Source organism: Otolemur garnettii, unplaced genomic scaffold (genome assembly GCF_000181295.1).
Source record: "Otolemur garnettii isolate 467f Iridium unplaced genomic scaffold, OtoGar3 scaffold00052, whole genome shotgun sequence".
NCBI lineage: Eukaryota > Metazoa > Chordata > Mammalia > Primates > Galagidae > Otolemur > Otolemur garnettii.
In genome coordinates this window covers 9400314-9412024 of record NW_003852447.1, presented here as the reverse complement: position 1 = coordinate 9412024, position 11711 = coordinate 9400314, and positions in this window count along the sequence as shown.

Sequence of the window (11711 nt, the reverse complement as noted above, 5' to 3'; positions counted from 1 at the left end):
GATTTATCATTTTGTATATCATTAGGTATTAACTTGAGGGTGTAACTTTAACAGAGAGGCTGCAGTAAATCTGCAAAGTGAGACACTGTAGAGTGGGTGGAAAAAATTCCCTTTAAAAAATGATACTGTGGATTATGAATAGAGTTGTTTTTATAATTTTTGAAGACATCAATAAACATTGGAATGGTTTGAGGGCCGATATTTAGGTTCCCAGACTATCGTTTTAACTGCACTCAACTTCTACACTTCCACATGTATTTTGCCTCCATGTAGAAACCCAAATGCCCTCTTACTATGAGATTATTGTTCTTCTTTTTTAAAATTTATCTTTATTGTATATATTTGAGATGAACAACATGGTGTGTGTGCATATATGTATTTAAAATAGAAATATTTTAATTAGCTAATGCAGAACTAAAATAATAAAAATAAATATATATAAATGTAAATAAGGAAAATGGTAAATAGATAAGGAATTTGTCTTTTTAATAAGACAAATTCAAATTCAAAGAATTTGTTTTTGTATCATGCACCAAAACACACACAGTGGAATACTATTCAGCCTTAAAAAAGAGAGACTGCTATTCGTGACAACATGGAGGAAGATGGAGGACACTACATTAAGTGGATATCTCTGTATCTGCATGCAAATCTATATGTAAATCTATATGTATATCTATATTTACATCTGTATCTATCTACCTATAGTGACATTATCACCACAGACAAGCAAACGAGCATACTTACCACTTCCCATAATTACCTCTTTGTGTGTGCCTAAGAACACCTTAAAGAAGGTGTCTAGCAAACTTTAAACGGGCTATGATATTAAAGATAGTTTTGTGTTGTACATTAAATTTCTATATTTATTTATCCCACAAAACTGCAAGTTTGTGCCTTTGACCTACATCTCCCATTTCCGCTCACTCCGTGTCCCTGGTAATCATCATTCTACTCATTGTTTTATTTATTTGATGTTTTCAGATTCCAGACGCCAGTGAGATTATATTGCACTTTCTCGGTCCGGCTCATTGCACCCAACGTAGTGTCTTCTAGCTTTCCCCACTTTGCCACCAATAGCAGCTTTGTTTTGAATTTCTCTGATGATTAGATATGATGAACATTTTTTTCATCTGTTTATTAGTCATTCGTCTGTCTTTTTTAGAGAAGGTTCTACTCATGTCTCTTGTCCAGTGTCTCAAAACCCTTGGGATTTGGGGGTCTTTTTTGGTTGATTAATTTGAGTTCTCTATAGATCCTAATTATTAAGCTTATGTCCAATTCATAATCTGCAAATACCTTTTCCCATTCTGATGCTTGTCTATTTGCTTTGGTTGTTATTTCCTTAGCTGTACAGAGCTTTTCAGTTTAATTAAGTCCCGTTTGTTTATTTCTTTATTTCTTTCTTTATTATTAGAGATAGAGTCTCACTTTGTTGCCCTCGGTAGAGAGTTGTGGCATCACAGCTCACAGCAACCTCAAACTCTTGGGCTTAAGCCATTCTCTTGCCTCAGCCTCCCAAGTAGCTATAGGCAGCGACTAAAATAACCAGCTTTTTTTTAAAGACTGGGTCTCACTCTGACTCAGGATGGTTTTGAACTCATGAGCAGGCAATCCACCCACCTCAGCCTCCCAGAATGCTAGAATCCTACTTGTTTATTTTTGTTATTGCAATTGCCACAGAAGTCTTCTGCATAAAATCTTCTCCAGGGTGATATCTTCAAGTGTTTTCCCCAATCTTTTTTCAAGAATTTCTATCATGACTTAGATTTAAATCTTTTATCCATCTTGAATCAATTTTTGAAAGCAGTGAGAAGTGTGGGTCAAGTTTCTGTCTTTTACATGTGGTTATTCAGTTCTCCCAACACCATATATTTAATAGGGAACCTTTTCCCTGGTGTATGTTCTTGTTTGGTTTACCAATGATCAGGTGGCTGTAAGAGATTAATTACATCTCATTGTTTTCTATTTGGTTCCATACATCTATGTTTCTAATTTTGTGTCAATACCATGCTGTTTTGATCACTATGGACTTTTAATATAATCGAGTGTCTGGTAGGGTAATACCCCTAGCTTTGTTTTTATTACTAATAATTGCCTTGACTATTCAGGGTTTCTCCTGGTTCCATACAAAATGAAGAATTATTTTTTTCAAATCTTGAAAGTATAATGATGGCATTTTAATGGGAATTGAGTTACTGAATGAGTAGATTGTTTTGGAAATGTCTACAAAATAGACATTTTGATAATGATAATTCTTCCCAGACATGACCATGGTATGTTCTTCCATTTGTTAATATCATCCGCTATTTCTTTTCTTAGGGTTTTATAATTTTCTTTGTAGAGGTCCTTCATCTCTTTTGTTAGGTATAGGTATATTTCTAGGTTCGTTCTTTCTTTCTTTCTTTCTTTCTTTCTTTCTTTCTTTCTTTCTTTCTTTTGAAGCTACTGTGAAGGGAATTATAGCTTCTCATCTTGGCTATTATTGGCATATACAAAGGCTACTGATTTGTGAACATTGATTTAATACCCTGAGACATAGCTATATTTTTTGATCACTTCCAGGAATCTTGTGGTTGAGTCTTATGGGTTCTCTAAGAATAAAATCATATCATCAGCAAAGAGGGAAACTTTGACCTCCTCTGTCCCAATTTGGATGCCCTTTATTTTCTTCTCTTGCCTGATTGTTTTGGCTAGAATTTCCCAGCATTATGTTGAAAGTGATGAAAGAGGACAACCTTGTCTGGTTCCAGTTCTAAGTGGAAAGGCTATCAGTTTTACTCCATTCAGTATAATATTAGCTGTGGGTTTGTTGTAGATGGCTTATATCATATTCAGAAATGTGCCACCTGTACCTAAATTCTTAAGTGTTCTAATTAGAAAAGAATGCTGAATTTTATCAAATACTCTTTCTGTACCTATTGAGAAGATCATATGGTCTTTATTTTTACTTCTGTTGATATGATGAATTGTTTATGGTCTTGTGTATATTAAACCAGCCTTGCATCCCTGGGGTGAAACCTACTTGATTATGAGGATTTTTGTTTTTAATGTGTAGCTATAATCTTTTGGCTAGGATTTTATTGAGAATTTTTGCATCTATATTCATTAGTAAAATTAGTCTGAAGTTCTCCTTTTTAGTTGGGTCTTTTCCTGGTTTTGGTATCAAGGTGGTTTGCTTCATAGGATGGGGGTACAATTCCTTCCTCCTCAATTTTTTGGAATAATTTCTGAAGTATAAGTATAAACTCTTCTTTGAAAGTTTGATAGAATTCTGGTGTAAAGCCATCAGGACCAAGGTATTTTTTTGTTGGGAGATTTTTTTATTGTTTCTTCAATCTCAGTGCTTGAAAATGGTCTTTTTAAGGTATTTATTTCTTCTTGGTTAAGTCTAGGGAGAGGGTGTGATTCCAGGTATTGATCCATTTCTTCCACATTGTCAAATTTCAGGATATAGAGTTTCTTGTAGTACTCAGAGGTGATTTCTTGTATCTCTGTGGCATCTGTTGTTATTTCTCCTTTATTGTTTCTGATTAAGGTTATTAGAGATGTTACTTTTCTGTTTCTAGTTAATCTGGCCAAGGTTTTATCAATTTTTTAAAATTTTTTCAAAAAACCAACTTTTTGGTTTGCCAATTTTATAAATGATTCTTTTGTTTGTTTTCAACTTCATTGATGTCTGATTTAATTTTGGTTATTTCTATTCTTCTGCTGCATTTGGGATTAGATTATACTTCTTTTTTTAATTCCATATGATGATTCATGAGTTTTCTGATGTGCTCTTGGTAGGATTATTTTAAATTTTTGAGGAAACTCCATTGTATTCATATAATGGCTGCTTAATTTACATTCCCATCACAAGTATTTAGGGGTTCTCTTTTCTCCAGGTCTTCACCAATACTTACTATTTTTTTTCTTTGTCTTTTTGGCAGTAGCCATTCTAACAAGTGTGAGGAGATATCTCATTGTGATTATAACTTGCTTTTCTCCAATGATTAGTGATGTTGAGGACTTTTTCTTATACAGATTGACCATTTCCATGTTTTCCTTTGAGAAAGGCCCATTCAGGTCCTATGCCATTTTAATGAGGTAATTCATGTTTTTTTGCTATTGACTTGTATGAATTCCTCATGTATTTGGGATATTAATGCCTTATCAGATACATAGTTTGCAAATACTTTCTGCCAATCTTGAAACTACCTTTATACTTTATTTTCCTTTCTGTACTGAAAATTTTTATTTTGATGCAGTCCCATTTGTTTATTTTTGCTGCTACAACTTGTACTTTTCATGTAGTAATCACTGCTTAATCAAGAGAAAAATATAAGACAATTCTTGATTTACAGATATTTTACAAATCACATGATTAATACTGTCACCACTTTCCCAGTCATTAAAAAATAAGGAAAACAGGACAATGTGATATCCTGGATTGGATCCTCCAAAAACAACAAGAGAATAAATGGAAGAACTGGTGAAATCTGAATGAAGTCTAGAATTTAGTCAACAGTAATTTATATTTGTTTCTTAGTTTTGATAAATGTATCATCAAGACATATAAACATATAGATATAAATGTATATAAATATGATTAATAAGTATAGTATTAATATACTATTAAATTAATAAATATATTGTATAATCAATAAATATACTATTATAATACTCAAACAATTTATGTTTGGCTTCAGCAATTACAAGAGATATAAGATATAACATACAAGGTAACAAATGTTATCAGTATATATTGAGTAGTACAATTTTAATACATTTTTGTTTCTTAAAATGTGTATGCTTTTTTTAACACCCTCTATCTACTAGTAGGAAAGCCACAAGTCTCTGTATATTAGGAGTTAAACCACAAGTATTTGACTAATAGCTATTTAGACCCTGAAATCACTTTTTGGAATACTTTATACATAGTTTCAATGTATTAGGGCTACATTTTATCTGTAATATTTTAAATTAGAACTGCCTCGTAGGACTTTCTGTGATAATAAAAATGTTTTATTTCAGTGATATTCAATATAGAAGCCACTAATTACAGATGACTTCTGAGCACGTGAAATGTGACTAATGAAACAGAGCAAATGATTTAATTTAACTTAAATTTAATATCCATATATAAGTATTGGCTATTGTATTAAACAACACCATTTTAAATAATTAATCAGATGGCATGCTCTCTCCAAGCAAAGAATTACCATAATTAATTTTATATTTTAATAAAGCTGTTAAATATGTTCTATTAAGCAAGTAACTATTATATGTAAGAAATAAATATAGTATCACTTTAAAATCAAAGAGAAAGATAAACAATTATAGTTTTTGGCAAGAACGTATTTGAAATCCAGGTGTTTGTTAACCTGTGAGCAGGTTACAGTTTTCTCCCTCTAATCCTAAGCACATGAGGCCTCCTTTCTTCTCTGCTTCTGGGTGAGGCACTTTGCTGTGAAGTGGGTTATCTTACATTCCTTGTTTTCTTGAGACACAACCTGATATGACCTGATGAAATGTGACACGCTTGTCACTTTTTGTTAAAAGTGAGAATAAATGGACAAATATCCATGTAACTAGAATGTTTTCTCATTACTGGTTCCTGGCAGGTACTAGTCTAACAGCATAGTCCTACATTAAGAAGAAAAGCATCAACATTTAAAAAGCAGCTGATATCTCAACCAAAACAGATAAAATATAAATTTGAAAGAAAGCACCTATGTTCTTAGAATTTTGTTTTCTTGAATTTCAATAATCTCTGTTTGAAGTGTTGAATAATAATTATTTCTAAATTAAATGACCAAAACATATATGTGATTTGGGATGAAGAATATGTATCAGAAACAGATGAACTAAATACCAGTATCCCTTCTGTGTGTGGAAAGAATATTTAGTGAAAAGGGTGAGAAATAGTGCAGATGGCAGATGTGAATGATATATGACCAGAAATTTGCCTGATTGGAATGCTTACCTGACATGAACAGGGGCATTACACCTTAAGCCATGTTCCTGGTGATGTAGGAAATTTCTACTTATAATGCCATATGAATTCCACCTTCCACTATTATGAAAATGAGGAGTAACAGAAAGATATTCCATTTTCTCTCTGTTGCTCTCAAAATTATTAAGATAATAATATGAAAAGTATTTATCTAAATGGCTATCTTCCAAAATTCTATGCAAAGCAAAAAATAGACCAATGCAATTTGATTTAATTTATACATGGTTGACAAAAGATAACATATGGTTGAAAGAATGTAGTTTAGGAAGTAAGGGTAAAACTAGAAATCATTTCTAGGAGGCAGAATATTCAAGATTTACCTTTAACTGTCACAGATAAAAAGGATTAATTAACGAAGTCTGCAGTCTATAGATAAAGGACTCCATTGGTACTTTGTTCATTTTCTTGAAAGAGAAAGATAGTCCAGGTTGAATTTCCGCTTTAGTTTGAAATGGATTCCAGTTCTTCTTTCTGAATATCAGGAGGAAAAGGAAAGCAGAGAATTAAAGCTAAAATTTAATCATAACTATTACGTCAGCAGCATCCTCTAAAATTTTGCCTAACTATGGAATATGTGTAAAGTCATGAATCTCATCCACTTCATAAAAAATAATCTAGAATTTATTTTTAGTGATTTATAATACTTGACATTTACATTCTATAGTGCAGTTAATCAAATTAGATTCCATACACAGGTTGATGGAAAATAAGTTCCCATACTGTAGTTGTTCAATATCATTTTATTTATGAGTGGAAAAATGAAAATCTGGCATTTACTGTAAGGACCTTCCCAACATCATTCAAAATTATTGTTATAAAATTATGAAATATTAATTTTATAAAATATAAAATATTAATGGTTTGTATAAGGAGGGTAGAACATACATAAAATGATTATAGTCATGGATGAGTATATCCTATAACTTTGAGGAGAAAGCAGCCTGTCAGATGTTAGAAATAGGTCAAAACACACAATCATCAGGCAGGCAGTACCTGTGGCTCAAAGGAGTAGGGCACCAGCCCCATATGCCAGAAATGGCAGGTTCAAACCCAGCCCTGGCCAAAAACTGCAAAAAAACCCCAAAACACAATGATTAATAACACCTTATGTTAGACTTGAGGTATGATCTAAAATGAGTGATTTATCCCAAATACTCAATGTTATAAAAGTTTCAAGTGATAATTATCAAATAACTGAAAATTAATCTACTACTAAATACACAAGGAAATTACTTTTTTAAAAGGAGATTTCTTCCTCACAAAGCTCAGTATATTCCTCCCTGGGTAAACAGAGACTTGGCATCATCTCCACAACAATTTCTCAGGGTTAAGAGAATTTTTTGTTGGGGACACATCGGACAGTGGAATGAGGAGAAATGTTTGAGAGAATAACAGCAAGAGAGAAGAGAAATGGGGTGAATGGGGTTATGAAGCTCCAAAGAAGCTGAAAGCATGAGATGAGAAGGAACCCAAATTTAAAAACCTGCCCCATTTATGGGTTCACTGTATGGTGTTTCATCGAAACTTGGACAATTTTGAGATTTAAAAGGGTGATTAGTAACTATGGTGAGGCCACTTATATAAGACATGACATGTGATAAGCTTAATGCACATTTCAAGGATCTTAGAGAAAGGAGAGCTGACTGACTAAGTAATAGGAGCTGGCTGATTTTCATCAGCAACCTGATAGGAAAATCAGGAAGGAAAGATGACTGTCTTCTTTCCCCTTGTTACCTAGCTCACTATAATTGATAGAGCTAAATGAAAAATTACCTAAATTTTGTTAGCAAATTTAACTGGTAGAGAAATGTAAGATGGTAAGAGGCCCCAAACAACAAATAATGGAATCCATGAAGATACATATTTTTGGTTAAAAAAAGAAAAAGTAATGACAGCTGTTTAAATACCAACTATACTCTGAGTCATATCGTAAGCAACGTACCTCATGGTGCAGTTAAATGAAAGAAATTCAGAAATATGAACCAACTTTTGCAATCTCACATGGGTGATATTCTGATGCAAGTCTATGGGAAATCGAGATCTAAGAATTTTTTCTCTGCTACAACAGCCTTCTTTCCACAAACCTGCTGATGTTCCATTTCACTGTGAACGTATTTGGAACTTAATTGCTCAATAGAAAGCTGACTGTCTTCTCCTGGATATAAGCCATAACACACATGTAAAATATTGTTCCATGATCCAGGGACTAGTATTTAACTATCATATTTAAATTATTCTGTACTTACTTTTTCCAACTTTTCTAATCTCATTCTTGGGTGTATGCAATCTTATTGAAATTTATCCTTCCCAATTTTACTGAAACTTGGAAAACTCTAGTTTCCTTTTTTTAAAAATTGTAGGTTAAGGACAGCACATGTGGCTCAAAGGAGTGAGGCATCAGCCCCATATGCCAAAGGTGGAGGGTTCAAACCCAGCCCTAGCCAAAAAAAAGAAAAAAAAAATTTTAGGTTAATATGAAGGTGCATATGATTAAGTTACATTGTTTGTATCTGGAAGGTAAAATCCAAGTTGTAGTTGTGTCCTTCAGTGGTTATTTCTCAATCACGTACTATTCACCCTACAAATTCCTTACTAATCTTATGTCAGCCAGCTCTGCTGGAGAAAATGAACTGGCACACCTTTCTTTTTTTATTCCTTTTTTAAAAATTATTAAATCACAACTGTGTACATTAATGCATTTATGGGGTATAATGTGCTGATTTTATATACAATTTGGAGTGCTTACATCAAACTGGCTAATATAGCCTTCACCTCACTTACTTAATTGTATTAAGACACTTATACTCTACTCTTAATAGATTTGACATGTACCCTTGCAATATGCACCATAGGTGAGGTCCCACCGATTATCCTCCCTCCAACTTACCTCCCACTCCCCTCCCCTTCCTCTATCCTCCTTCATTCTGAGCCATAGTTGTGTTTTATCTTTCATATGAAAGAGCGGGTGATTATATATTTGTTTCAGAATAGTAATGAGTGCACTGGATGCTTTTTCTTCCATTCTTGAGATACTAAGAAGAATATGTTCCAGCTCCATCCATGTAAACATAAAAGAGGTATAACATCCACCTTTTTAAGGCTGCATAATATTCCATAGTGTACATATACCACAATTTGTTAATCCATTCATGGGTCAATGGGCACTTGGGCTGCTTCCATGACTTGGCAACTATGAATTGGGCTGAAATAAACATTCTGGTGCAAACATCTTTGTTGTAAAATACCTAGTAGAGGAATTGCAGTGTCGAATGGCAGGTCTACTTTTAGTTCACTCAGTGTTCTCCAGACACCTTTGAAAAGGAATGTATTAGCTTGCATTCCTACCAGTAGTGCAAAAGTGTTCCCTTCTGTCCACATCCATGCCGACATCTGTAGTTTTGGGATTTTGTGATGTGGGCTACTCTTACTGGAGTTAGATGACATCTCAAAGTAGTTTTTATTTCCATTTCTCTGATGATTAAAGATAAGAGCATTTTTTCATTCATCTGTAGGCCATGTGCCTGTCTTCTTCAGAGAAGCTTCTGTTCAAGTCTCTTGCCCACAATGAAATGGGATTACTTGTTCTTTTCTTATTAATTAGTTTGAGCTCTCCATGGATTCTAGTTATCAAAGCTTTGTCAGAAACATAACCGAGTCCTCTCCCATTCTGAGGGCTAGACAGCCTTGCTTTACTTAGTATGTTCTTGGCTGTGCAGAAGCTTTTTAGTTTAATCAGATCCCTGTAATAGATTTTTGATGTTGCTTCAATTCTTACAGGAGAAATTTTATCACTCAGCTTGTGAGCAATGTAAGGAACAGAGGAGTTCAAGGAAGAGGGAAACACCATCATCTTCGGACACGTAGGGAAGGCTAAATGGGAAGAAGCATTTTATAACACAAAATGGAAAAAAAGCAACAATGGGTTGCCTGGTATGCAGCAGAGTAAGAAGAAAGGTGGAAGGAAAGGAAACATTTCCTACTGTGAGACATACAAGAGGAAACCGGACTTCATCCTGGAGACTGCCTCACGAAGTATCACACTCAAAAAGCTGAGAACAAAAACATTTTAATTATTTTATGGAACCGAAAATAGATAATACAATCATCAGGTGAATTCGTATTCGTGCTATTCTGTTTTAAAACTGTAGAATAATTACAAATAATCATCAACCTCTTTCCTGCCTCAAATAAATAAAAGCTGGGGAGTATGTAGGTGGCAAAATAATTGAATTGAAAAGGGTCTGACTTCAAATTATACTATAAGACCATAGTTACCAAAATAGCATGGTACTGGTATGAACACAGACATATACCAATGAAATAGAATAGAGAACCCAGAAAGAAAGTACTATATCTCTGACCACTGGTTTTTAACAAAGCAGACAAAAGCATCCACTATGGAAGGGTGTCCTAGTCAATAAATGGTAAAACTGCATAGCCACATGCAGAAGATTGAGACAGGAGCCATGTATCTCACTATCTACAAAACTTAACTCAAGATGGATTAAAAGAGTTGTAGGGCCAGAAACCATAAAATTCTAGAAGAACACATAGAAAAAAACTGTTCTAGACAGCTCAGGCAAAAAAAGTTATGACAAATCCACCAATAACAAATACAGCATTAGCAAAAAATAAATAGATGGGACTTCATTAAATTAAAAGTTTCTTCATAGCAAGAGAAATAATCAAAAAAATGAAGAAACAACCTACAGAATGGGAGAAAATATTCACAAACTATACATTTGACAAAAGACTAATATCTGGAATATCCAAAGAACTCAAAATAATCCTCCAGAAAAAATAAAATAATCCCATTAAAAATGAGGGAAAATACATGAACAGAGTTTTTTCAAAAGAAGATAAGCAGCTGACTGGCAATCACATGAAAAAATGTTCATAAGCACTCAGGAAACGAGATACCACCTGACCCTTATCAGAATAGCCACTATTAAAAAAAGAACTAAAAACAGCAGATGTTGGCATGGATGTGGGGAAAGAGAAATGCTTATACACTGTTGGTGAAATTGTCAATCAGTACAACCTCTATGGAAAGCAATATGGATACTCTTCAAAGAAATAAAATCTCTCCCATTCAATCCTGTAATCCCACTAAGAATTCCCTCGAAGAAAAGGAAATCATTATGTCAAAAAAGACACCCGCAGCAGAATGTTTATCACAGCATAATTCATAATTTCAGGGATATAGGAATCAACCAAAGTGTCTATCAGATGATGAATGGATAAAGAATATGACACACAGAGACACTGTAGAGTACTGCTCAGTCATAAAAATGAATGAAATGTCTTCAGCACCAAGTTGGATAGAACTGGAGAACTCTACCCTCAGTGAAATATCTCAGGAATGGAGATGAGTACCCTACATGTTCTCTCTAATAACTGAGAGCTAAACGATAGGTGCCTACAGCCGTGCAGTGTGTAAGGACATGAAAAACTAACAAAGGAGATGGCAAGAAGGATGAGGAATTAAAAACTTAGCTATTGGATACAAGGTACCCTACTTTGGTGATGGGCACTCACAAAGCTCTTACTTCAGCATTACACAATTCATCCTCTTAATACTTTGAAATAAAAATGTTAAAGAAAAAAAGAAATGAGTAATTTAGTAATTTTAAATTGGGAGAAAAAATGTAAAATAATAGGTTGTAGATAGTTATTTTCAAAAACAGTTAACTTTAAATTATAAATTTTACAA